This window comes from Triturus cristatus, unplaced genomic scaffold (genome assembly GCF_964204655.1).
Source record: "Triturus cristatus unplaced genomic scaffold, aTriCri1.1 SCAFFOLD_262, whole genome shotgun sequence".
Taxonomy (NCBI): Eukaryota; Metazoa; Chordata; class Amphibia; order Caudata; family Salamandridae; genus Triturus; species Triturus cristatus.
In genome coordinates this window covers 338,941-363,666 of record NW_028187334.1, presented here as the reverse complement: position 1 = coordinate 363,666, position 24,726 = coordinate 338,941, and the positions used below count along the sequence as shown (strand labels likewise).

Sequence of the window (24,726 nt, the reverse complement as noted above, 5' to 3'; positions counted from 1 at the left end):
GTAAACACAGGACTGTCAGAAGTGGGATTTGAACCCACGCCTCCAGAGGAGACTGCGACCTGAACGCAGCGCCTTAGACCACTCGGCAATCCTGACTTGCTTTCACAGCATCTTCCAGAGGCCAGACAGCCATGCAGGTGAGGTACTGAAAAGGAATGCCCTCAATTTATTTATCCTAGCATATGCACTTCCAACAGATCTTTGAACAATCTGTACAGAGCAGGACCTATGGAGAACTCTTTAGAACTTTGAGGCGAACAAAGAGAAAGTGCTATTCACCAGCCACTTGAACGGCTCAAAGCTGCTTTGAAATTGAGACAATAGCCACCTCTTGGCTGGCTAAAGCAATTTCAACAAGGGATCTCAAGTCACAACATAGGGTGGAGTATGCAAATTTAAGCAGCCCCTGATCAAAGCCCTAAGGAAATTGCTGTAAGTGTGCTGGAGTCCAGTTGTCTACCAGATGCATGGCATTCTTCCAAATTTGCAGGGCCCGTCTGGCCAGGGCATACAAGAGCATGACTCTTCCAGATGACCTCTTACATGGGTCCTATGCTCATTTGGTAAGGATTGCGCTTTGTCAGCAAGACGTTATAGAACCTAAATATATGAGAAACCCCATCTCTCTTGACAAGAGGAGAACGGAATAACGTGCCAAGTGAAGACCAACAGATGCAACTTCCATCAGATGTTAACCTGATAAAGGAGATTAAATCTCCAAAAGGCATGTCAGAAGTGGGATTCGAACCCACGCCTCCAAAGGAGACTGTGGCCTAAACACAGCGCCTTAGACCTCTCGGCCATCCTGACAGTATATGCTTTTAAGAAATGAATAAAAGTTACTCAGAAACGTCTACCTCAATGCAAGCCTGAAATAATTTAAACCTTCAAACACAAGGTGCAACTTTATGCACAGGACAATAAACACAGAAGAACACATACGAAAGCACTTTATTTCCCAGGTATACAGTTTTCATGCTTTTAGAACACCACATACCTCTCACCAGCTATTTAGGGTCCTGTATCCGACTCACAACATTTCCTTGCCTGCGACCTCTCTCTCTACACAAACAACTACAGCACAGGAAGTAGGAAGGCAATAGGTGGGGCAGTTTATGCAAATTTATGCTGCCAATGTGCCTTGCAGATTCATGCAGGATTTCTAGATCCTTGCTGGATACAAGAGAGTAGGCCTTGTTCCAGATAAACTATCCCTAGCAGGGAAAGTCTGAGCACAGGCACTCTTTTGCTCTTTAGCCCCTGGCCTGGGACTCACCCTCACTTGCTGAGGCGTGAAATTCTGCATACCAACTTTGCACAGAAGGTATGTTTGTGGTTGTTTGGGGATGGGTGGGAGGTCAAGAGCAGGGAAAAGCAGGTCTCCTTCACTACTAGACTCCTCTTCTATGCCTCCCTGCCGTTCACTCACTCTGTCTTTGTTTCATTCTCTCCTTCCACAACACTCCTTCTCACTCACTCGCTCTATCACTTGTATTTTTGCCCTTGCTCTGCATTCTATAGCGGAAACATCTCTTGAATGAAGCATCTGAAAATGACGTGACATAAAATTTAAAACCTCCTTATTGGAAACCTAAAACATCACAAGACTTAATGTAACCCATTTCTTTCATAAAAAAGATTTTTAAAGTACCCCACAAAAGAAATATAAAACACCACGAGTGCTAGAAGAATATTACATTAACGTTAAAGATAGAATAGGGCAAATGCATTTGCAGTTGAAACTGAAGTTTGGTACTTATTCAGATATTATTTACATTGCCAATTTTTGGCTGAGATTCTAAAGGAACTGAGAGAGAAAATGGAATTCAAGTTTTGTCAGAAGTGGGATTTGAACCAACGCCTCCAGGAGAGACTGCGGCCTTAACGCAGCGCCTTAGACCACTCGGCCATCCTCACCCCATGCTGCTTTTTCATCTAAAGGGTGAGAAAGATATTAGGAACCAAAAAATGCACAGAGCTAAGGCCAATAGTGGCTAGAGCAAGAAAAAAACTCACTGCACTCTTCCAAGAAGACAATCCTATAAGCCACTGCGAGGGAAATGATCATATTTCTCAAGAAAATAATTAGAGTAAACACAGGACTGTCAGAAGTGGGATTTGAACCCACGCCTCCAGAGGAGACTGCGACCTGAACGCAGCGCCTTAGACCACTCGGCCATCCTGACTTGCTTTCCCAGTATCTTCCAGAGGCCAGACAGCCATGCAGGTGAGGTACTGAAAAGGAATGCCCTCAATTTATTTATCCTAGCATATGCACTTCCAACAGATCTTTGAACAATCTGTACAGAGCAGGACCTATGGAGAACTCTTTAGAACTTTGAGGCGAACAAAGAGAAAGTGCTATTCACCAGCCACTTGAACGGCTCAAAGCTGCTTTGAAATTGAGACAATAGCCACCTCTTGGCTGGCTAAAGCAATTTCAACAAGGGATCTCAAAGTCACAACATAGGGTGGAGTATGCAAATTTAAGCAGCCCCTGATCAAAGCCCTAAGGAAATTGCTGTAAGTGTGCTGGAGTCCAGTTGTCTACCAGATGCATGGCATTCTTCCAAATTTGCAGGGCCCGTCTGGCCAGGGCATACAAGAGCATGACTCTTCCAGATGACCTCTTACATGGGTCCTATGCTCATTTGGTAAGGATTGCGCTTTGTCAGCAAGACGTTATAAAACCTAAATATATGAGAAACCCCATCTCTCTTGACAAGAGGAGAACGGAATAACGTGCCAAGTGAAGACCAACAGATGCAACTTCCATCAGATGTTAACCTGATAAAGGAGATTAAATCTCCAAAAGGCATGTCAGAAGTGGGATTCGAACCCACGCCTCCAAAGGAGACTGTGGCCTAAACACAGCGCCTTAGACCTCTCGGCCATCCTGACAGTATAGGCTTTTAAGAAATGAATAAAAGTTACTCAGAAACGTCTACCTCCATGCAAGCCTGAAATAATTTAAACCTTCAAACACAAGGTGCAACTTTATGCACAGGACAATAAACACAGAAGAACACATACGAAAGCACTTTATTTCACAGGTATACAGTTTTCATGCTTTTAGAACACCACATACCTCTCACCAGCTATTTAGGGTCCTGTATCCGACTCACAACATTTCCTTGCCTGCGACCTCTCTCTCTACACAAACAACTACAGCACAGGAAGTAGGAAGGCAATAGGTGGGGCAGTTTATGCAAATTTATGCTGCCAATGTGCCTAGCAGATTCATGCAGGATTTCTAGATCCTTGCTGGATACAAGAGAGTAGGCCTTGTTCCAGATAAACTATCCCTAGCAGGGAAAGTCTGAGCACAGGCACTCTTTTGCTCTTTAGCCCCTGGCCTGGGACTCACCCTCACTTGCTGAGGCGTGAAATTCTGCATACCAACTTTTCACAGAAGGTATGTTTGTGGTTGTTTGGGGATGGGTGGGAGGTCAAGAGCAGTGAAAAGCAGGTCTCCTTCACTACTAGACTACTCTTCTATGCCTCCCTGCCGTTCACTCACTCTGTCTTTGTTTCATTCTCTCCTTCCACAACACTTCTTCTCACTCACTCGCTCTATCACTTGTATTTTTGCCCTTACTCTGCATTCTATAGTGGAAACATCTCTTGAATGAAGCATCTGAAAATGACGTGACATAAAATTTAAAACCTCCTTATTGGAAACCTAAAACATCACAAGACTTAATGTAACCCATTTCTTTCATAAAAAAGATTTTTAAAGTACCCCACAAAACAAATATAAAACACCACGAGTGCTAGAAGAATATTACATTAACGTTAAAGATAGAATAGGGCAAATGCATTTGCAGTTGAAACTGAAGTTTGGTACTTATTCAGATATTATTTACATTGCCAATTTTTAGCTGAGAATCTAAAGGAACTGAGAGCGAAAATGGAATTCAAGTTTTGTCAGAAGTGGGATTCGAACCCACGCCTCCAGGAGAGACTGCGGCCTTAACGCAGCGCCTTAGACCACTCGGCCATCCTGACCCCATGCTGCTTTTTCATCTAAAGGGTGAGAAAGATATTAGGAACCAAAAAATGCACATAGCTGAGGCCAATAGTGGCTAGAGCAAGAAAAAAACTCACTGCACTCTTCCAAGAAGACAATCCTATAAGCCACTGCGAGGGAAATGATCATATTTCTCAAGAAAATAATTAGAGTCAACACAGGACTGTCAGAAGTGGGATTTGAACCCACGCCTCCAGAGGAGACTGCGACCTGAACGCAGCGCCTTAGACCACTCGGCCATCCTGACTTTCTTTCCCAGCATCTTCCAGAGGCCAGACAGCCATGCAGGTGAGGTACTGAAAAGGAATGCCCTCAATTTATTTATCCTATTATATGCACTTCCAACAGATCTTTGAACAATCTGTACAGAGCAGGACCTATGGAGAACTCTTTAGAACTTTGAGGCGAACAAAGAGAAAGTGCTATTCACCAGCCACTTGAACGGCTCAAAGCTGCTTTGAAATTGAGACAATAGCCACCTCTTGGCTGGCTAAAGCAATTTCAACAAGGGATCTCAAAGTCAGAACATAGGGTGGAGTATGCAAATTTAAGCAGCCCCTGATCAAAGCCCTAAGGAAATTGCTGTAAGTGTGCTGGAGTCCAGTTGTCTACCAGATGCATGGCATTCTTCCAAATTTGCAGGGCCCGTCTGGCCAGTGCATACAAGAGCATGACTCTTCCAGATGACCTCTTACATGGGTCCTATGCTCATTTGGTAAGGATTGCGCTTTGTCAGCAAGACGTTATAGAACCTAAATATATGAGAAACCCCATCTCTCTTGACAAGAGGAGAACGGAATAACGTGCGAAGTGAGGACCAACAGATGCAACTTCCATCAGATGTTAACCTGATAAAGGAGATTAAATCTCCAAAAGGCATGTCAGAAGTGGGATTCGAACCCACGCCTCCAAAGGAGACTGTGGTCTAAACACAGCGCCTTAGACCTCTCGGCCATCCTGACAGTATAGGCTTTTAAGAAATGAATAAAAGTTACTCAGAAATGTCTACCTCCATGCAAGCCTGAAATAATTTAAACCTTCAAACACAAGGTGCAACTTTATGCACAGGACAATAAACACAGAAGAACACATACGAAAGCACTTTATTTCACAGGTATACAGTTTTCATGCTTTTAGAACACCACATACCTCTCACCAGCTATTTAGGGTCCTGTATCCGACTCACAACATTTCCTTGCCTGCGACCTCTCTCTCTACACAAACAACTACAGCACAGGAAGTAGGAAGGCAATAGGTGGGGCAGTTTATGCAAATTTATGCTGCCAATGTGCCTTGCAGATTCATGCAGGATTTCTAGATCCTTGCTGGATACAAGAGAGTAGGCCTTGTTCCAGATAAACTATCCCTAGCAGGGAAAGTCTGAGCACAGGCACTCTTTTGCTCTTTAGCCCCTGGCCTGGGACTCACCCTCACTTGCTGAGGCGTGAAAATCTGCATACCAACTTTGCACAGAAGGTATGTTTGTGGTTGTTTGGGGATGGGTGGGAGGTCAAGTGCAGGGAAAAGCAGGTCTCCTGCACTACTAGACTCCTCTTCTATGCCTCCCTGCCATTCACTCACTCTGTCTTTGTTTCATTCTCTCCTTCCACAACACTCCTTCTCACTCACTCGCTCTATCACTTGTATTTTTGCCCTTGCTCTGCATTCTATAGTGGAAACATCTCTTGAATGAAGCATCTGAAAATGACGTGACATAAAATTTAAAACCTCCTTATTGGAAACCTAAAACATCACAAGACTTAATGTAACCCATTTCTTTCATAAAAAAGATTTTTAAAGTACCCCACAAAACAAATATAAAACACCACGAGTGCTAGAAGAATATTACATTAACGTTAAAGATAGAATAGGGCAAATGCATTTGCAGTTGAAACTGAAGTTTGGTACTTATTCAGATATTATTTACATTGCCAATTTTTAGCTGAGATTCTAAAGGAACTGAGAGAGAAAATGGAATTCAAGTTTTGTCAGAAGTGGGATTCAAACCCACGCCTCCAGGAGAGACTGCGGCCTTAACGCAGCGCCTTAGACCACTCGGCCATCCTGACCCCATACTGCTTTTTCATCTAAAGGGTGAGAAAGATATTAGGAACCAAAAAATGCACAGAGCTGAGGGCAATAGTGGCTAGAGCAAGAAAAAAACTCACTGCACTCTTCCAAGAAGACAATCCTATAAGCCACTGCGAGGGAAATGATCATATTTCTCAAGAAAAAAATTAGAGTAAACACAGGACTGTCAGGAGTGGGATTTGAACCCACGCCTCCAGAGGAGACTGCGACCTGAACGCAGCGCCTTAGAACACTCGGCCATCCTGACTTGCTTTCCCAGCATCTTCCAGAGGCCAGACAGCCATGCAGGTGAGGTACTGAAAAGGAATGCCCTCAATTTATTTATCCTATTATATGCACTTCCAACAGATCTTTGAACAATCTGTACAGAGCAGGACCTATGGAGAACTCTTTAGAACTTTGAGGCGAACAAAGAGAAAGTGCTATTCACAAGCCACTTGAACGGCTCAAAGCTGCTTTGAAATTGAGACAATAGCCACCTCTTGGCTGGCTAAAGCAATTTCAACAAGGGATCTCAAAGTCACAACATAGGGTGGAGTATGCAAATTTAAGCAGCCCCTGATCAAAGCCCTAAGGAAATTGCTGTAAGTGTGCTGGAGTCCAGTTGTCTACCAGATGCATGGCATTCTTCCAAATTTGCAGGGCCCGTCTGGCCAGTGCATACAAGAGCATGACTATTCCAGATGACCTCTTACATGGGTCCTATGCTCATTTGGTAAGGATTGCGCTTTGTCAGCAAGACGTTATAGAACCTAAATATATGAGAAACCCCATCTCTCTTGACAAGAGGAGAACGGAATAACGTGCGAAGTGAAGACCAACAGATGCAACTTCCATCAGATGTTAACCTGATAAAGGAGATTAAATCTCCAAAAGGCATGTCAGAAGTGGGATTCGAACCCACGCCTCCAAAGGAGACTGTGGCCTAAACACAGCGCCTTAGACCTCTCGGCCATCCTGACAGTATAGGCTTTTAAGAAATGAATAAAAGTTACTCAGAAACGTCTACCTCCATGCAAGCCTGAAATAATTTAAACCTTCAAACACAAGGTGCAACTTTATGCACAGGACAATAAACACAGAAGAACACATACGAAAGCACTTTATTTCACAGGTATACAGTTTTCATGCTTTTAGAACACCACATACCTCTCACCAGCTATTTAGGGTCCTGTATCCGACTCACAACATTTCCTTGCCTGCGACCTCTCTCTCTACACAAACAACTACAGCACAGGAAGTAGGAAGGCAATAGGTGGGGCAGTTTATGCAAATTTATGCTGCCAATGTGCCTTGCAGATTCATGCAGGATTTCTAGATCCTTGCTGGATACAAGAGAGTAGGCCTTGTTCCAGATAAACTATCCCTAGCAGGGAAAGTCTGAGCACAGGCACTCTTTTGCTCTTTAGCCCCTGGCCTGGGACTCACCCTCACTTGCTGAGGCGTGAAATTCTGCATACCAACTTTGCACAGAAGGTATGTTTGTGGTTGTTTGGGGATGGGTGGGAGGTCAAGAGCAGGGAAAAGCAGGTCTCCTTCACTACTAGACTCCTCTTCTATGCCTCCCTGCCATTCACTCACTCTGTCTTTGTTTCATTCTCTCCTTCCACAACACTCCTTCTCACTCACTCGCTCTATCACTTGTATTTTTGCCCTTGCTCTGCATTCTATAGTGGAAACATCTCTTGAATGAAGCATCTGAAAATGTCGTGACATAAAATTTAAAACCTCCTTATTGGAAACCTAAAACATCACAAGACTTAATGTAACCCATTTCTTTCATAAAAAAGATTTTTAAAGTACCCCACAAAAGAAATATAAAACACCACGAGTGCTAGAAGAATATTACATTAACGTTAAAGATAGAATAGGGCAAATGCATTTGCAGTTGAAACTGAAGTTTGGTACTTATTCAGATATTATTTACATTGCCAATTTTTGGCTGAGATTCTAAAGGAACTGAGAGAGAAAATGGAATTCAAGTTTTGTCAGAAGTGGGATTTGAACCAACGCCTCCAGGAGAGACTGCGGCCTTAACGCAGTGCCTTAGTCCACTCGGCCATCCTGACCCCATGCTGCTTTTTCATCTAAAGGGTGAGAAAGATATTAGGAACCAAAAAATGCACAGAGCTTAGGCCAATAGTGGCTAGAGCAAGAAAAAAACTCACTGCACTCTTCCAAGAAGACAATCCTATAAGCCACTGCGAGGGAAATGATCTTTTTTCTCAAGAAAATAATTAGAGTAAACACAGGACTGTCAGAAGTGGGATTTGAACCCACGCCTCCAGAGGAGACTGCGACCTGAACGCAGCGCCTTAGACCACTCGGCAATCCTGACTTGCTTTCACAGCATCTTCCAGAGGCCAGACAGCCATGCAGGTGAGGTACTGAAAAGGAATGCCCTCAATTTATTTATCCTAGCATATGCACTTCCAACAGATCTTTGAACAATCTGTACAGAGCAGGACCTATGGAGAACTCTTTAGAACTTTGAGGCGAACAAAGAGAAAGTGCTATTCACCAGCCACTTGAACGGCTCAAAGCTGCTTTGAAATTGAGACAATAGCCACCTCTTGGCTGGCTAAAGCAATTTCAACAAGGGATCTCAAGTCACAACATAGGGTGGAGTATGCAAATTTAAGCAGCCCCTGATCAAAGCCCTAAGGAAATTGCTGTAAGTGTGCTGGAGTCCAGTTGTCTACCAGATGCATGGCATTCTTCCAAATTTGCAGGGCCCGTCTGGCCAGGGCATACAAGAGCATGACTCTTCCAGATGACCTCTTACATGGGTCCTATGCTCATTTGGTAAGGATTGCGCTTTGTCAGCAAGACGTTATAGAACCTAAATATATGAGAAACCCCATCTCTCTTGACAAGAGGAGAACGGAATAACGTGCCAAGTGAAGACCAACAGATGCAACTTCCATCAGATGTTAACCTGATAAAGGAGATTAAATCTCCAAAAGGCATGTCAGAAGTGGGATTCGAACCCACGCCTCCAAAGGAGACTGTGGCCTAAACACAGCGCCTTAGACCTCTCGGCCATCCTGACAGTATATGCTTTTAAGAAATGAATAAAAGTTACTCAGAAACGTCTACCTCAATGCAAGCCTGAAATAATTTAAACCTTCAAACACAAGGTGCAACTTTATGCACAGGACAATAAACACAGAAGAACACATACGAAAGCACTTTATTTCCCAGGTATACAGTTTTCATGCTTTTAGAACACCACATACCTCTCACCAGCTATTTAGGGTCCTGTATCCGACTCACAACATTTCCTTGCCTGCGACCTCTCTCTCTACACAAACAACTACAGCACAGGAAGTAGGAAGGCAATAGGTGGGGCAGTTTATGCAAATTTATGCTGCCAATGTGCCTTGCAGATTCATGCAGGATTTCTAGATCCTTGCTGGATACAAGAGAGTAGGCCTTGTTCCAGATAAACTATCCCTAGCAGGGAAAGTCTGAGCACAGGCACTCTTTTGCTCTTTAGCCCCTGGCCTGGGACTCACCCTCACTTGCTGAGGCGTGAAATTCTGCATACCAACTTTGCACAGAAGGTATGTTTGTGGTTGTTTGGGGATGGGTGGGAGGTCAAGAGCAGGGAAAAGCAGGTCTCCTTCACTACTAGACTCCTCTTCTATGCCTCCCTGCCGTTCACTCACTCTGTCTTTGTTTCATTCTCTCCTTCCACAACACTCCTTCTCACTCACTCGCTCTATCACTTGTATTTTTGCCCTTGCTCTGCATTCTATAGCGGAAACATCTCTTGAATGAAGCATCTGAAAATGACGTGACATAAAATTTAAAACCTCCTTATTGGAAACCTAAAACATCACAAGACTTAATGTAACCCATTTCTTTCATAAAAAAGATTTTTAAAGTACCCCACAAAACAAATATAAAACACCACGAGTGCTAGAAGAATATTACATTAACGTTAAAGATAGAATAGGGCAAATGCATTTGCAGTTGAAACTGAAGTTTGGTACTTATTCAGATATTATTTACATTGCCAATTTTTAGCTGAGATTCTAAAGGAACTGAGAGAGAAAATGGAATTCAAGTTTTGTCAGAAGTGGGATTCGAACCCACGCCTCCATGAGAGACTGCGGCCTTAACGCAGCGCCTTAGACCACTCGGCCATCCTGACCCCATGCTGCTTTTTCATCTAAAGGGTGAGAAAGATATTAGGAACCAAAAAATGCACAGAGCTGAGGCCAATAGTGGCTAGAGCAAGAAAAAAACTCACTGCACTCTTCCAAGAAGACAATCCTATAAGCCACTGCGAGGGAAATGATCATATTTCTCAAGAAAATAATTAGAGTAAACACAGGACTGTCAGAAGTGGGATTTGAACCCACGCCTCCAGAGGAGACTGCGACCTGAACGCAGCGCCTTAGACCACTCGGCCATCCTGACTTTCTTTCCCAGCATCTTCCAGAGGCCAGACAGCCATGCAGGTGAGGTACTGAAAAGGAATGCCCTCAATTTATTTATCCTATTATATGCACTTCCAACAGATCTTTGAACAATCTGTACAGAGCAGGACCTATGGAGAACTCTTTAGAACTTTGAGGCGAACAAAGAGAAAGTGCTATTCACCAGCCACTTGAACGGCTCAAAGCTGCTTTGAAATTGAGACAATAGCCACCTCTTGGCTGGCTAAAGCAATTTCAACAAGGGATCTCAAAGTCACAACATAGGGTGGAGTATGCAAATTTAAGCAGCCCCTGATCAAAGCCCTAAGGAAATTGCTGTAAGTGTGCTGGAGTCCAGTTGTCTACCAGATGCATGGCATTCTTCCAAATTTGCAGGGCCCGTCTGGCCAGTGCATACAAGAGCATGACTCTTCCAGATGACCTCTTACATGGGTCCTATGCTCATTTGGTAAGGATTGCGCTTTGTCAGCAAGACGTTATAGAACCTAAATATATGAGAAACCCCATCTCTCTTGACAAGAGGAGAACGGAATAACGTGCGAAGTGAAGACCAACAGATGCAACTTCCATCAGATGTTAACCTGATAAAGGAGATTAAATCTCCAAAAGGCATGTCAGAAGTGGGATTCGAACACACGCCTCCAAAGGAGACTGTGGTCTAAACACAGCGCCTTAGACCTCTCGGCCATCCTGACAGTATAGGCTTTTAAGAAATGAATAAAAGTTACTCAGAAACGTCTACCTCCATGCAAGCCTGAAATAATTTAAACCTTCAAACACAAGGTGCAACTTTATGCACAGGACAATAAACACAGAAGAACACATACGAAAGCACTTTATTTCACAGGTATACAGTTTTCATGCTTTTAGAACACCACATACCTCTCACCAGCTATTTAGGGTCCTGTATCCGACTCACAACATTTCCTTGCCTGCGACCTCTCTCTCTACACAAACAACTACAGCACAGGAAGTAGGAAGGCAATAGGTGGGGCAGTTTATGCAAATTTATGCTGCCAATGTGCCTTGCAGATTCATGCAGGATTTCTAGATCCTTGCTGGATACAAGAGAGTAGGCCTTGTTCCAGATAAACTATCCCTAGCAGGGAAAGTCTGAGCACAGGCACTCTTTTGCTCTTTAGCCCCTGGCCTGGCACTCACCCTCACTTGCTGAGGCGTGAAATTCTGCATACCAACTTTGCACAGAAGGTATGTTTGTGGTTGTTTGGGGATGGGTGGGAGGTCAAGAGCAGGGAAAAGCAGGTCTCCTTCACTACTAGACTCCTCTTCTATGCCTCCCTGCCATTCACTCACTCTGTCTTTGTTTCATTCTCTCCTTCCACAACACTCCTTCTCACTCACTCGCTCTATCACTTGTATTTTTGCCCTTGCTCTGCATTCTATAGTGGAAACATCTCTTGAATGAAGCATCTGAAAATGACGTGACATAAAATTTAAAACCTCCTTATTGGAAACCTAAAACATCACAAGACTTAATGTAACCCATTTCTTTCATAAAAAAGATTTTTAAAGTACCCCACAAAAGAAATATAAAACACCACGAGTGCTAGAAGAATATTACATTAACGTTAAAGATAGAATAGGGCAAATGCATTTGCAGTTGAAACTGAAGTTTGGTACTTATTCAGATATTATTTACATTGCCAATTTTTGGCTGAGATTCTAAAGGAACTGAGAGAGAAAATGGAATTCAAGTTTTGTCAGAAGTGGGATTTGAACCAACGCCTCCAGGAGAGACTGCGGCCTTAACGCAGCGCCTTAGACCACTCGGCCATCCTCACCCCATGCTGCTTTTTCATCTAAAGGGTGAGAAAGATATTAGGAACCAAAAAATGCACAGAGCTAAGGCCAATAGTGGCTAGAGCAAGAAAAAAACTCACTGCACTCTTCCAAGAAGACAATCCTATAAGCCACTGCGAGGGAAATGATCATATTTCTCAAGAAAATAATTAGAGTAAACACAGGACTGTCAGAAGTGGGATTTGAACCCACGCCTCCAGAGGAGACTGCGACCTGAACGCAGCGCCTTAGACCACTCGGCCATCCTGACTTGCTTTCCCAGTATCTTCCAGAGGCCAGACAGCCATGCAGGTGAGGTACTGAAAAGGAATGCCCTCAATTTATTTATCCTAGCATATGCACTTCCAACAGATCTTTGAACAATCTGTACAGAGCAGGACCTATGGAGAACTCTTTAGAACTTTGAGGCGAACAAAGAGAAAGTGCTATTCACCAGCCACTTGAACGGCTCAAAGCTGCTTTGAAATTGAGACAATAGCCACCTCTTGGCTGGCTAAAGCAATTTCAACAAGGGATCTCAAAGTCACAACATAGGGTGGAGTATGCAAATTTAAGCAGCCCCTGATCAAAGCCCTAAGGAAATTGCTGTAAGTGTGCTGGAGTCCAGTTGTCTACCAGATGCATGGCATTCTTCCAAATTTGCAGGGCCCGTCTGGCCAGGGCATACAAGAGCATGACTCTTCCAGATGACCTCTTACATGGGTCCTATGCTCATTTGGTAAGGATTGCGCTTTGTCAGCAAGACGTTATAAAACCTAAATATATGAGAAACCCCATCTCTCTTGACAAGAGGAGAACGGAATAACGTGCCAAGTGAAGACCAACAGATGCAACTTCCATCAGATGTTAACCTGATAAAGGAGATTAAATCTCCAAAAGGCATGTCAGAAGTGGGATTCGAACCCACGCCTCCAAAGGAGACTGTGGCCTGAACACAGCGCCTTAGACCTCTCGGCCATCCTGACAGTATAGGCTTTTAAGAAATGAATAAAAGTTACTCAGAAACGTCTACCTCCATGCAAGCCTGAAATAATTTAAACCTTCAAACACAAGGTGCAACTTTATGCACAGGACAATAAACACAGAAGAACACATACGAAAGCACTTTATTTCACAGGTATACAGTTTTCATGCTTTTAGAACACCACATACCTCTCACCAGCTATTTAGGGTCCTGTATCCGACTCACAACATTTCCTTGCCTGCGACCTCTCTCTCTACACAAACAACTACAGCACAGGAAGTAGGAAGGCAATAGGTGGGGCAGTTTATGCAAATTTATGCTGCCAATGTGCCTAGCAGATTCATGCAGGATTTCTAGATCCTTGCTGGATACAAGAGAGTAGGCCTTGTTCCAGATAAACTATCCCTAGCAGGGAAAGTCTGAGCACAGGCACTCTTTTGCTCTTTAGCCCCTGGCCTGGGACTCACCCTCACTTGCTGAGGCGTGAAATTCTGCATACCAACTTTTCACAGAAGGTATGTTTGTGGTTGTTTGGGGATGGGTGGGAGGTCAAGAGCAGTGAAAAGCAGGTCTCCTTCACTACTAGACTACTCTTCTATGCCTCCCTGCCGTTCACTCACTCTGTCTTTGTTTCATTCTCTCCTTCCACAACACTTCTTCTCACTCACTCGCTCTATCACTTGTATTTTTGCCCTTACTCTGCATTCTATAGTGGAAACATCTCTTGAATGAAGCATCTGAAAATGACGTGACATAAAATTTAAAACCTCCTTATTGGAAACCTAAAACATCACAAGACTTAATGTAACCCATTTCTTTCATAAAAAAGATTTTTAAAGTACCCCACAAAACAAATATAAAACACCACGAGTGCTAGAAGAATATTACATTAACGTTAAAGATAGAATAGGGCAAATGCATTTGCAGTTGAAACTGAAGTTTGGTACTTATTCAGATATTATTTACATTGCCAATTTTTAGCTGAGAATCTAAAGGAACTGAGAGAGAAAATGGAATTCAAGTTTTGTCAGAAGTGGGATTCGAACCCACGCCTCCAGGAGAGACTGCGGCCTTAACGCAGCGCCTTAGACCACTCGGCCATCCTGACCCCATGCTGCTTTTTCATCTAAAGGGTGAGAAAGATATTAGGAACCAAAAAATGCACATAGCTGAGGCCAATAGTGGCTAGAGCAAGAAAAAAACTCACTGCACTCTTCCAAGAAGACAATCCTATAAGCCACTGCGAGGGAAATGATCATATTTCTCAAGAAAATAATTAGAGTCAACACAGGACTGTCAGAAGTGGGATTTGAACCCACGCCTCCAGAGGAGACTGCGACCTGAACGCAGCGCCTTAGACCACTCGGCCATCCTGACTTTCTTTCCCAGCATCTTCCAGAGGCCAGACAGCCATGCAGGTGAGGTACTGAAAAGGAATGCCCTCAATTTATTTATCCTATTATATGCACTTCCAACAGATCTTTGAACAATCTGTACAGAGCAGGACCTATGGAGAACTCTTTAGAACTTTGAGGCGAACAAAGAGAAAGTGCTATTCACCAGCCACTTGAACGGCTCAAAGCTGCTTTGAAATTGAGACAATAGCCACCTCTTGGCTGGCTAAAGCAATTTCAACAAGGGATCTCAAAGTCAGAACATAGGGTGGAGTATGCAAATTTAAGCAGCCCCTGATCAAAGCCCTAAGGAAATTGCTGTAAGTGTGCTGGAGTCCAGTTGTCTACCAGATGCATGGCATTCTTCCAAATTTGCAGGGCCCGTCTGGCCAGTGCATACAAGAGCATGACTCTTCCAGATGACCTCTTACATGGGTCCTATGCTCATTTGGTAAGGATTGCGCTTTGTCAGCAAGACGTTATAGAACCTAAATATATGAGAAACCCCATCTCTCTTGACAAGAGGAGAACGGAATAACGTGCGAAGTGAGGACCAACAGATGCAACTTCCATCAGATGTTAACCTGATAAAGGAGATTAAATCTCCAAAAGGCATGTCAGAAGTGGGATTCGAACCCACGCCTCCAAAGGAGACTGTGGTCTAAACACAGCGCCTTAGACCTCTCGGCCATCCTGACAGTATAGGCTTTTAAGAAATGAATAAAAGTTACTCAGAAATGTCTACCTCCATGCAAGCCTGAAATAATTTAAACCTTCAAACACAAGGTGCAACTTTATGCACAGGACAATAAACACAGAAGAACACATACGAAAGCACTTTATTTCACAGGTATACAGTTTTCATGCTTTTAGAACACCACATACCTCTCACCAGCTATTTAGGGTCCTGTATCCGACTCACAACATTTCCTTGCCTGCGACCTCTCTCTCTACACAAACAACTACAGCACAGGAAGTAGGAAGGCAATAGGTGGGGCAGTTTATGCAAATTTATGCTGCCAATGTGCCTTGCAGATTCATGCAGGATTTCTAGATCCTTGCTGGATACAAGAGAGTAGGCCTTGTTCCAGATAAACTATCCCTAGCAGGGAAAGTCTGAGCACAGGCACTCTTTTGCTCTTTAGCCCCTGGCCTGGGACTCACCCTCACTTGCTGAGGCGTGAAAATCTGCATACCAACTTTGCACAGAAGGTATGTTTGTGGTTGTTTGGGGATGGGTGGGAGGTCAAGTGCAGGGAAAAGCAGGTCTCCTGCACTACTAGACTCCTCTTCTATGCCTCCCTGCCATTCACTCACTCTGTCTTTGTTTCATTCTCTCCTTCCACAACACTCCTTCTCACTCACTCGCTCTATCACTTGTATTTTTGCCCTTGCTCTGCATTCTATAGTGGAAACATCTCTTGAATGAAGCATCTGAAAATGACGTGACATAAAATTTAAAACCTCCTTATTGGAAACCTAAAACATCACAAGACTTAATGTAACCCATTTCTTTCATAAAAAAGATTTTTAAAGTACCCCACAAAACAAATATAAAACACCACGAGTGCTAGAAGAATATTACATTAACGTTAAAGATAGAATAGGGCAAATGCATTTGCAGTTGAAACTGAAGTTTGGTACTTATTCAGATATTATTTACATTGCCAATTTTTAGCTGAGATTCTAAAGGAACTGAGAGAGAAAATGGAATTCAAGTTTTGTCAGAAGTGGGATTCAAACCCACGCCTCCAGGAGAGACTGCGGCCTTAACGCAGCGCCTTAGACCACTCGGCCATCCTGACCCCATACTGCTTTTTCATCTAAAGGGTGAGAAAGATATTAGGAACCAAAAAATGCACAGAGCTGAGGGCAATAGTGGCTAGAGCAAGAAAAAAACTCACTGCACTCTTCCAAGAAGACAATCCTATAAGCCACTGCGAGGGAAATGATCATATTTCTCAAGAAAAAAATTAGAGTAAACACAGGACTGTCAGGAGTGGGATTTGAACCCACGCCTCCAGAGGAGACTGCGACCTGAACGCAGCGCCTTAGAACACTCGGCCATCCTGACTTGCTTTCCCAGCATCTTCCAGAGGCCAGACAGCCATGCAGGTGAGGTACTGAAAAGGAATGCCCTCAATTTATTTATCCTATTATATGCACTTCCAACAGATCTTTGAACAATCTGTACAGAGCAGGACCTATGGAGAACTCTTTAGAACTTTGAGGCGAACAAAGAGAAAGTGCTATTCACAAGCCACTTGAACGGCTCAAAGCTGCTTTGAAATTGAGACAATAGCCACCTCTTGGCTGGCTAAAGCAATTTCAACAAGGGATCTCAAAGTCACAACATAGGGTGGAGTATGCAAATTTAAGCAGCCCCTGATCAAAGCCCTAAGGAAATTGCTGTAAGTGTGCTGGAGTCCAGTTGTCTACCAGATGCATGGCATTCTTCCAAATTTGCAGGGCCCGTCTGGCCAGTGCATACAAGAGCATGACTATTCCAGATGACCTCTTACATGGGTCCTATGCTCATTTGGTAAGGATTGCGCTTTGTCAGCAAGACGTTATAGAACCTAAATATATGAGAAACCCCATCTCTCTTGACAAGAGGAGAACGGAATAACGTGCGAAGTGAAGACCAACAGATGCAACTTCCATCAGATGTTAACCTGATAAAGGAGATTAAATCTCCAAAAGGCATGTCAGAAGTGGGATTCGAACCCACGCCTCCAAAGGAGACTGTGGCCTAAACACAGCGCCTTAGACCTCTCGGCCATCCTGACAGTATAGGCTTTTAAGAAATGAATAAAAGTTACTCAGAAACGTCTACCTCCATGCAAGCCTGAAATAATTTAAACCTTCAAACACAAGGTGCAACTTTATGCACAGGACAATAAACACAGAAGAACACATACGAAAGCACTTTATTTCACAGGTATACAGTTTTCATGCTTTTAGAACACCACATACCTCTCACCAGCTATTTAGGGTCCTGTATCCGACTCACAACATTTCCTTGCCTGCGACCTCTCTCTCTACACAAACAACTACAGCACAGGAAGTAGGAAGGCAATAGGTGGGGCAGTTTATGCAAATTTATGCTGCCAATGTGCCTTGCAGATTCATGCAGGATTTCTAGATCCTTGCTGGATACAAGAGAGTAGGCCTTGTTCCAGATAAACTATCCCTAGCAGGGAAAGTCTGAGCACAGGCACTCTTTTGCTCTTTAGCCCCTGGCCTGGGACTCACCCTCACTTGCTGAGGCGTGAAATTCTGCATACCAACTTTGCACAGAAGGTATGTTTGTGGTTGTTTGGGGATGGGTGGGAGGTCAAGAGCAGGGAAAAGCAGGTCTCCTTCACTACTAGACTCCTCTTCTATGCCTCCCTGCCATTCACTCACTCTGTCTTTGTTTCATTCTCTCCTTCCACAACACTCCTTCTCACTCACTCGCTCTATCACTTGTATTTTTGCCCTTGCTCTGCATTCTATAGTGGAAACATCTCTTGAATGAAGCATCTGAAAATGTCGTGACATAAAATTTAAAACCTCCTTATTGGAAACCTAAAACATCACAAGACTTAATGTAACCCATTTCTTTCATAAAAAAGATTTTTAAAGTACCCCACAAAAGAAATATAAAACACCACGAGTGCTAGAAGAATATTACATTAACGTTAAAGATAGAATAGGGCAAATGCATTTGCAGTTGAAACTGAAGTTTGGTACTTATTCAGATATTATTTACATTGCCAATTTTTGGCTGAGATTCTAAAGGAACTGAGAGAGAAAATGGAATTCAAGTTTTGTCAGAAGTGGGATTTGAACCAACGCCTCCAGGAGAGACTGCGGCCTTAACGCAGTGCCTTAGTCCACTCGGCCATCCTGACCCCATGCTGCTTTTTCATCTAAAGGGTGAGAAAGATATTAGGAACCAAAAAATGCACAGAGCTTAGGCCAATAGTGGCTAGAGCAAGAAAAAAACTCACTGCACTCTTCCAAGAAGACAATCCTATAAGCCACTGCGAGGGAAATGATCTTTTTTCTCAAGAAAATAATTAGAGTAAACACAGGACTGTCAGAAGTGGGATTTGAACCCACGCCTCCAGAGGAGACTGCGACCTGAACGCAGCGCCTTAGACCACTCGGCAATCCTGACTTGCTTTCACAGCATCTTCCAGAGGCCAGACAGCCATGCAGGTGAGGTACTGAAAAGGAATGCCCTCAATTTATTTATCCTAGCATATGCACTTCCAACAGATCTTTGAACAATCTGTACAGAGCAGGACCTATGGAGAACTCTTTAGAACTTTGAGGCGAACAAAGAGAAAGTGCTATTCACCAGCCACTTGAACGGCTCAAAGCTGCTTTGAAATTGAGACAATAGCCACCTCTTGGCTGGCTAAAGCAATTTCAACAAGGGATCTCAAGTCACAACATAGGGTGGAGTATGCAAATTTAAGCAGCCCCTGATCAAAGCCCTAAGGAAATTGCTGTAAGTGTGCTGGAGTCCAGTTGTCTACCAGATGCATGGCATTCTTCCAAATTTGCAGGGCCCGTCTGGCCAGGGCATACAAGAGCATGACTCTTCCAGATGACCTCTTACATGGGTCCTATGCTCATTTGGTAAGGATTGCGCTTTGTCAGCAAGACGTTATAGAACCTAAATATATGAGAAACCCCATCTCTCTTGACAAGAGGAGAACGGAATAACGTGCCAAGTGAAGACCAACAGATGCAACTTCCATCAGATGTTAACCTGATAAAGGAGATTAAATCTCCAAAAGGCATGTCAGAAGTGGGATTCGAACCCACGCCTCCAAAGGAGACTGTGGCCTAAACACAGCGCCTTAGACCTCTCGGCCATCCTGACAGTATATGCTTTTAAGAAATGAATAAAAGTTACTCAGAAACGTCTACCTCAATGCAAGCCTGAAATAATTTAAACCTTCAAACACAAGGTGCAACTTTATGCACAGGACAATAAACACAGAAGAACACATACGAAAGCACTTTATTTCCCAGGTATACAGTTTTCATGCTTTTAGAACACCACATACCTCTCACCAGCTATTTAGGGTCCTGTATCCGACTCACAACATTTCCTTGCCTGCGACCTCTCTCTCTACACAAACAACTACAGCACAGGAAGTAGGAAGGCAATAGGTGGGGCAGTTTATGCAAATTTATGCTGCCAATGTGCCTTGCAGATTCATGCAGGATTTCTAGATCCTTGCTGGATACAAGAGAGTAGGCCTTGTTCCAGATAAACTATCCCTAGCAGGGAAAGTCTGAGCACAGGCACTCTTTTGCTCTTTAGCCCCTGGCCTGGGACTCACCCTCACTTGCTGAGGCGTGAAATTCTGCATACCAACTTTGCACAGAAGGTATGTTTGTGGTTGTTTGGGGATGGGTGGGAGGTCAAGAGCAGGGAAAAGCAGGTCTCCTTCACTACTAGACTCCTCTTCTATGCCTCCCTGCCGTTCACTCACTCTGTCTTTGTTTCATTCTCTCCTTCCACAACACTCCTTCTCACTCACTCGCTCTATCACTTGTATTTTTGCCCTTGCTCTGCATTCTATAGCGGAAACATCTCTTGAATGAAGCATCTGAAAATGACGTGACATAAAATTTAAAACCTCCTTATTGGAAACCTAAAACATCACAAGACTTAATGTAACCCATTTCTTTCATAAAAAAGATTTTTAAAGTACCCCACAAAACAAATATAAAACACCACGAGTGCTAGAAGAATATTACATTAACGTTAAAGATAGAATAGGGCAAATGCATTTGGAGTTGAAACTGAAGTTTGGTACTTATTCAGATATTATTTACATTGCCAATTTTTAGCTGAGATTCTAAAGGAACTGAGAGAGAAAATGGAATTCAAGTTTTGTCAGAAGTGGGATTCGAACCCACGCCTCCAGGAGAGACTGCGGCCTTAACGCAGCGCCTTAGACCACTCGGCCATCCTGACCCCATGCTGCTTTTTCATCTAAAGGGTGAGAAAGATATTAGGAACCAAAAAATGCACAGAGCTGAGGCCAATAGTGGCTAGAGCAAGAAAAAAACTCACTGCACTCTTCCAAGAAGACAATCCTATAAGCCACTGCGAGGGAAATGATCATATTTCTCAAGAAAATAATTAGAGTAAACACAGGACTGTCAGAAGTGGGATTTGAACCCACGCCTCCAGAGGAGACTGCGACCTGAACGCAGCGCCTTAGACCACTCGGCCATCCTGACTTTCTTTCCCAGCAGCTTCCAGAGGCCAGACAGCCATGCAGGTGAGGTACTGAAAAGGAATGCCCTCAATTTATTTATCCTATTATATGCACTTCCAACAGATCTTTGAACAATCTGTACAGAGCAGGACCTATGGAGAACTCTTTAGAACTTTGAGGCGAACAAAGAGAAAGTGCTATTCACCAGCCACTTGAACGGCTCAAAGCTGCTTTGAAATTGAGACAATAGCCACCTCTTGGCTGGCTAAAGCAATTTCAACAAGGGATCTCAAAGTCACAACATAGGGTGGAGTATGCAAATTTAAGCAGCCCCTGATCAAAGCCCTAAGGAAATTGCTGTAAGTGTGCTGGAGTCCAGTTGTCTACCAGATGCATGGCATTCTTCCAAATTTGCAGGGCCCGTCTGGCCAGTGCATACAAGAGCATGACTCTTCCAGATGACCTCTTACATGGGTCCTATGCTCATTTGGTAAGGATTGCGCTTTGTCAGCAAGACGTTATAGAACCTAAATATATGAGAAACCCCATCTCTCTTGACAAGAGGAGAACGGAATAACGTGCGAAGTGAAGACCAACAGATGCAACTTCCATCAGATGTTAACCTGATAAAGGAGATTAAATCTCCAAAAGGCATGTCAGAAGTGGGATTCGAACACACGCCTCCAAAGGAGACTGTGGTCTAAACACAGCGCCTTAGACCTCTCGGCCATCCTGACAGTATAGGCTTTTAAGAAATGAATAAAAGTTACTCAGAAACGTCTACCTCCATGCAAGCCTGAAATAATTTAAACCTTCAAACACAAGGTGCAACTTTATGCACAGGACAATAAACACAGAAGAACACATACGAAAGCACTTTATTTCACAGGTATACAGTTTTCATGCTTTTAGAACACCACATACCTCTCACCAGCTATTTAGGGTCCTGTATCCGACTCACAACATTTCCTTGCCTGCGACCTCTCTCTCTACACAAACAACTACAGCACAGGAAGTAGGAAGGCAATAGGTGGGGCAGTTTATGCAAATTTATGCTGCCAATGTGCCTTGCAGATTCATGCAGGATTTCTAGATCCTTGCTGGATACAAGAGAGTAGGCCTTGTTCCAGATAAACTATCCCTAGCAGGGAAAGTCTGAGCACAGGCACTCTTTTGCTCTTTAGCCCCTGGCCTGGGACTCACCCTCACTTGCTGAGGCGTGAAATTCTGCATACCAACTTTGCACAGAAGGTATGTTTGTGGTTGTTTGGGGATGGGTGGGAGGTCAAGAGCAGGGAAAAGCAGGTCTCCTTCACTACTAGACTCCTCTTCTATGCCTCCCTGCCATTCACTCACTCTGTCTTTGTTTCATTCTCTCCTTCCACAACACTCCTTCTCACTCACTCGCTCTATCACTTGTATTTTTGCCCTTGCTCTGCATTCTATAGTGGAAACATCTCTTGAATGAAGCATCTGAAAATGACGTGACATAAAATTTAAAACCTCCTTATTGGAAACCTAAAACATCACAAGACTTAATGTAACCCATTTCTTTCATAAAAAAGATTTTTAAAGTACCCCACAAAAGAAATATAAAACACCACGAGTGCTAGAAGAATATTACATTAACGTTAAAGATAGAATAGGGCAAATGCATTTGCAGTTGAAACTGAAGTTTGGTACTTATTCAGATATTATTTACATTGCCAATTTTTGGCTGAGATTCTAAAGGAACTGAGAGAGAAAATGGAATTCAAGTTTTGTCAGAAGTGGGATTTGAACCAACGCCTCCAGGAGAGACTGCGGCCTTAACGCAGCGCCTTAGACCACTCGGCCATCCTCACCCCATGCTGCTTTTTCATCTAAAGGGTGAGAAAGATATTAGGAACCAAAAAATGCACAGAGCTTAGGCCAATAGTGGCTAGAGCAAGAAAAAAACTCACTGCACTCTTCCAAGAAGACAATCCTATAAGCCACTGCGAGGGAAATGATCATATTTCTCAAGAAAATAATTAGAGTAAACACAGGACTGTCAGAAGTGGGATTTGAACCCACGCCTCCAGAGGAGACTGCGACCTGAACGCAGCGCCTTAGACCACTCGGCCATCCTGACTTGCTTTCCCAGTATCTTCCAGAGGCCAGACAGCCATGCAGGTGAGGTACTGAAAAGGAATGCCCTCAATTTATTTATCCTAGCATATGCACTTCCAACAGATCTTTGAACAATCTGTACAGAGCAGGACCTATGGAGAACTCTTTAGAACTTTGAGGCGAACAAAGAGAAAGTGCTATTCACCAGCCACTTGAACGGCTCAAAGCTGCTTTGAAATTGAGACAATAGCCACCTCTTGGCTGGCTAAAGCAATTTCAACAAGGGATCTCAAAGTCACAACATAGGGTGGAGTATGCAAATTTAAGCAGCCCCTGATCAAAGCCCTAAGGAAATTGCTGTAAGTGTGCTGGAGTCCAGTTGTCTACCAGATGCATGGCATTCTTCCAAATTTGCAGGGCCCGTCTGGCCAGGGCATACAAGAGCATGACTCTTCCAGATGACCTCTTACATGGGTCCTATGCTCATTTGGTAAGGATTGCGCTTTGTCAGCAAGACGTTATAGAACCTAAATATATGAGAAACCCCATCTCTCTTGACAAGAGGAGAACGGAATAACGTGCCAAGTGAAGACCAACAGATGCAACTTCCATCAGATGTTAACCTGATAAAGGAGATTAAATCTCCAAAAGGCATGTCAGAAGTGGGATTCGAACCCACGCCTCCAAAGGAGACTGTGGCCTAAACACAGCGCCTTAGACCTCTCGGCCATCCTGACAGTATAGGCTTTTAAGAAATGAATAAAAGTTACTCAGAAACGTCTACCTCCATGCAAGCCTGAAATAATTTAAACCTTCAAACACAAGGTGCAACTTTATGCACAGGACAATAAACACAGAAGAACACATACGAAAGCACTTTATTTCACAGGTATACAGTTTTCATGCTTTTAGAACACCACATACCTCTCACCAGCTATTTAGGGTCCTGTATCCGACTCACAACATTTCCTTGCCTGCGACCTCTCTCTCTACACAAACAACTACAGCACAGGAAGTAGGAAGGCAATAGGTGGGGCAGTTTATGCAAATTTATGCTGCCAATGTGCCTAGCAGATTCATGCAGGATTTCTAGATCCTTGCTGGATACAAGAGAGTAGGCCTTGTTCCAGATAAACTATCCCTAGCAGGGAAAGTCTGAGCACAGGCACTCTTTTGCTCTTTAGCCCCTGGCCTGGGACTCACCCTCACTTGCTGAGGCGTGAAATTCTGCATACCAACTTTTCACAGAAGGTATGTTTGTGGTTGTTTGGGGATGGGTGGGAGGTCAAGAGCAGTGAAAAGCAGGTCTCCTTCACTACTAGACTACTCTTCTATGCCTCCCTGCCGTTCACTCACTCTGTCTTTGTTTCATTCTCTCCTTCCACAACACTTCTTCTCACTCACTCGCTCTATCACTTGTATTTTTGCCCTTACTCTGCATTCTATAGTGGAAACATCTCTTGAATGAAGCATCTGAAAATGACGTGACATAAAATTTAAAACCTCCTTATTGGAAACCTAAAACATCACAAGACTTAATGTAACCCATTTCTTTCATAAAAAAGATTTTTAAAGTACCCCACAAAACAAATATAAAACACCACGAGTGCTAGAAGAATATTACATTAACGTTAAAGATAGAATAGGGCAAATG

At 43.5% G+C, this 24,726-nt stretch overlaps 22 non-coding genes across 22 annotated transcripts; all 22 read right to left on the bottom strand.

Annotated features, from left to right (window-relative positions):
* Positions 1 to 727: 727 nt before the first annotated feature.
* On the bottom strand, positions 728 to 810 carry TRNAL-UAG (transfer RNA leucine (anticodon UAG)). The gene has a single exon. It is a non-coding gene; the product is annotated as a tRNA-Leu (tRNA).
* A 1,293-nt stretch (positions 811 to 2,103) lies between these two features.
* On the bottom strand, positions 2,104 to 2,186 carry TRNAL-CAG (transfer RNA leucine (anticodon CAG)). The gene has a single exon. It is a non-coding gene; the product is annotated as a tRNA-Leu (tRNA).
* A 632-nt stretch (positions 2,187 to 2,818) lies between these two features.
* On the bottom strand, positions 2,819 to 2,901 carry TRNAL-UAG (transfer RNA leucine (anticodon UAG)). The gene has a single exon. It is a non-coding gene; the product is annotated as a tRNA-Leu (tRNA).
* A 1,024-nt stretch (positions 2,902 to 3,925) lies between these two features.
* TRNAL-AAG (transfer RNA leucine (anticodon AAG)) lies at positions 3,926 to 4,008 on the bottom strand. The gene has a single exon. It is a non-coding gene; the product is annotated as a tRNA-Leu (tRNA).
* Positions 4,009 to 4,194: 186 nt separating this feature from the next.
* On the bottom strand, positions 4,195 to 4,277 carry TRNAL-CAG (transfer RNA leucine (anticodon CAG)). Its single transcript has one exon. It is a non-coding gene; the product is annotated as a tRNA-Leu (tRNA).
* Positions 4,278 to 4,909: 632 nt separating this feature from the next.
* TRNAL-UAG (transfer RNA leucine (anticodon UAG)) lies at positions 4,910 to 4,992 on the bottom strand. The gene has a single exon. It is a non-coding gene; the product is annotated as a tRNA-Leu (tRNA).
* Positions 4,993 to 6,016: 1,024 nt separating this feature from the next.
* TRNAL-AAG (transfer RNA leucine (anticodon AAG)) lies at positions 6,017 to 6,099 on the bottom strand. Its single transcript has one exon. It is a non-coding gene; the product is annotated as a tRNA-Leu (tRNA).
* A 901-nt stretch (positions 6,100 to 7,000) lies between these two features.
* On the bottom strand, positions 7,001 to 7,083 carry TRNAL-UAG (transfer RNA leucine (anticodon UAG)). The gene has a single exon. It is a non-coding gene; the product is annotated as a tRNA-Leu (tRNA).
* Positions 7,084 to 9,090: 2,007 nt separating this feature from the next.
* On the bottom strand, positions 9,091 to 9,173 carry TRNAL-UAG (transfer RNA leucine (anticodon UAG)). The gene has a single exon. It is a non-coding gene; the product is annotated as a tRNA-Leu (tRNA).
* A 1,024-nt stretch (positions 9,174 to 10,197) lies between these two features.
* TRNAL-AAG (transfer RNA leucine (anticodon AAG)) lies at positions 10,198 to 10,280 on the bottom strand. Its single transcript has one exon. It is a non-coding gene; the product is annotated as a tRNA-Leu (tRNA).
* Positions 10,281 to 10,466: 186 nt separating this feature from the next.
* On the bottom strand, positions 10,467 to 10,549 carry TRNAL-CAG (transfer RNA leucine (anticodon CAG)). Its single transcript has one exon. It is a non-coding gene; the product is annotated as a tRNA-Leu (tRNA).
* Positions 10,550 to 12,557: 2,008 nt separating this feature from the next.
* On the bottom strand, positions 12,558 to 12,640 carry TRNAL-CAG (transfer RNA leucine (anticodon CAG)). The gene has a single exon. It is a non-coding gene; the product is annotated as a tRNA-Leu (tRNA).
* Positions 12,641 to 14,379: 1,739 nt separating this feature from the next.
* Positions 14,380 to 14,462, bottom strand: TRNAL-AAG (transfer RNA leucine (anticodon AAG)). The gene has a single exon. It is a non-coding gene; the product is annotated as a tRNA-Leu (tRNA).
* A 186-nt stretch (positions 14,463 to 14,648) lies between these two features.
* TRNAL-CAG (transfer RNA leucine (anticodon CAG)) lies at positions 14,649 to 14,731 on the bottom strand. Its single transcript has one exon. It is a non-coding gene; the product is annotated as a tRNA-Leu (tRNA).
* A 632-nt stretch (positions 14,732 to 15,363) lies between these two features.
* On the bottom strand, positions 15,364 to 15,446 carry TRNAL-UAG (transfer RNA leucine (anticodon UAG)). The gene has a single exon. It is a non-coding gene; the product is annotated as a tRNA-Leu (tRNA).
* Positions 15,447 to 16,470: 1,024 nt separating this feature from the next.
* Positions 16,471 to 16,553, bottom strand: TRNAL-AAG (transfer RNA leucine (anticodon AAG)). The gene has a single exon. It is a non-coding gene; the product is annotated as a tRNA-Leu (tRNA).
* A 901-nt stretch (positions 16,554 to 17,454) lies between these two features.
* TRNAL-UAG (transfer RNA leucine (anticodon UAG)) lies at positions 17,455 to 17,537 on the bottom strand. The gene has a single exon. It is a non-coding gene; the product is annotated as a tRNA-Leu (tRNA).
* A 2,007-nt stretch (positions 17,538 to 19,544) lies between these two features.
* TRNAL-UAG (transfer RNA leucine (anticodon UAG)) lies at positions 19,545 to 19,627 on the bottom strand. Its single transcript has one exon. It is a non-coding gene; the product is annotated as a tRNA-Leu (tRNA).
* A 1,024-nt stretch (positions 19,628 to 20,651) lies between these two features.
* Positions 20,652 to 20,734, bottom strand: TRNAL-AAG (transfer RNA leucine (anticodon AAG)). The gene has a single exon. It is a non-coding gene; the product is annotated as a tRNA-Leu (tRNA).
* Positions 20,735 to 20,920: 186 nt separating this feature from the next.
* On the bottom strand, positions 20,921 to 21,003 carry TRNAL-CAG (transfer RNA leucine (anticodon CAG)). The gene has a single exon. It is a non-coding gene; the product is annotated as a tRNA-Leu (tRNA).
* Positions 21,004 to 23,011: 2,008 nt separating this feature from the next.
* On the bottom strand, positions 23,012 to 23,094 carry TRNAL-CAG (transfer RNA leucine (anticodon CAG)). Its single transcript has one exon. It is a non-coding gene; the product is annotated as a tRNA-Leu (tRNA).
* A 632-nt stretch (positions 23,095 to 23,726) lies between these two features.
* TRNAL-UAG (transfer RNA leucine (anticodon UAG)) lies at positions 23,727 to 23,809 on the bottom strand. Its single transcript has one exon. It is a non-coding gene; the product is annotated as a tRNA-Leu (tRNA).
* Between the last annotated feature and the right edge of the window lie 917 nt (positions 23,810 to 24,726).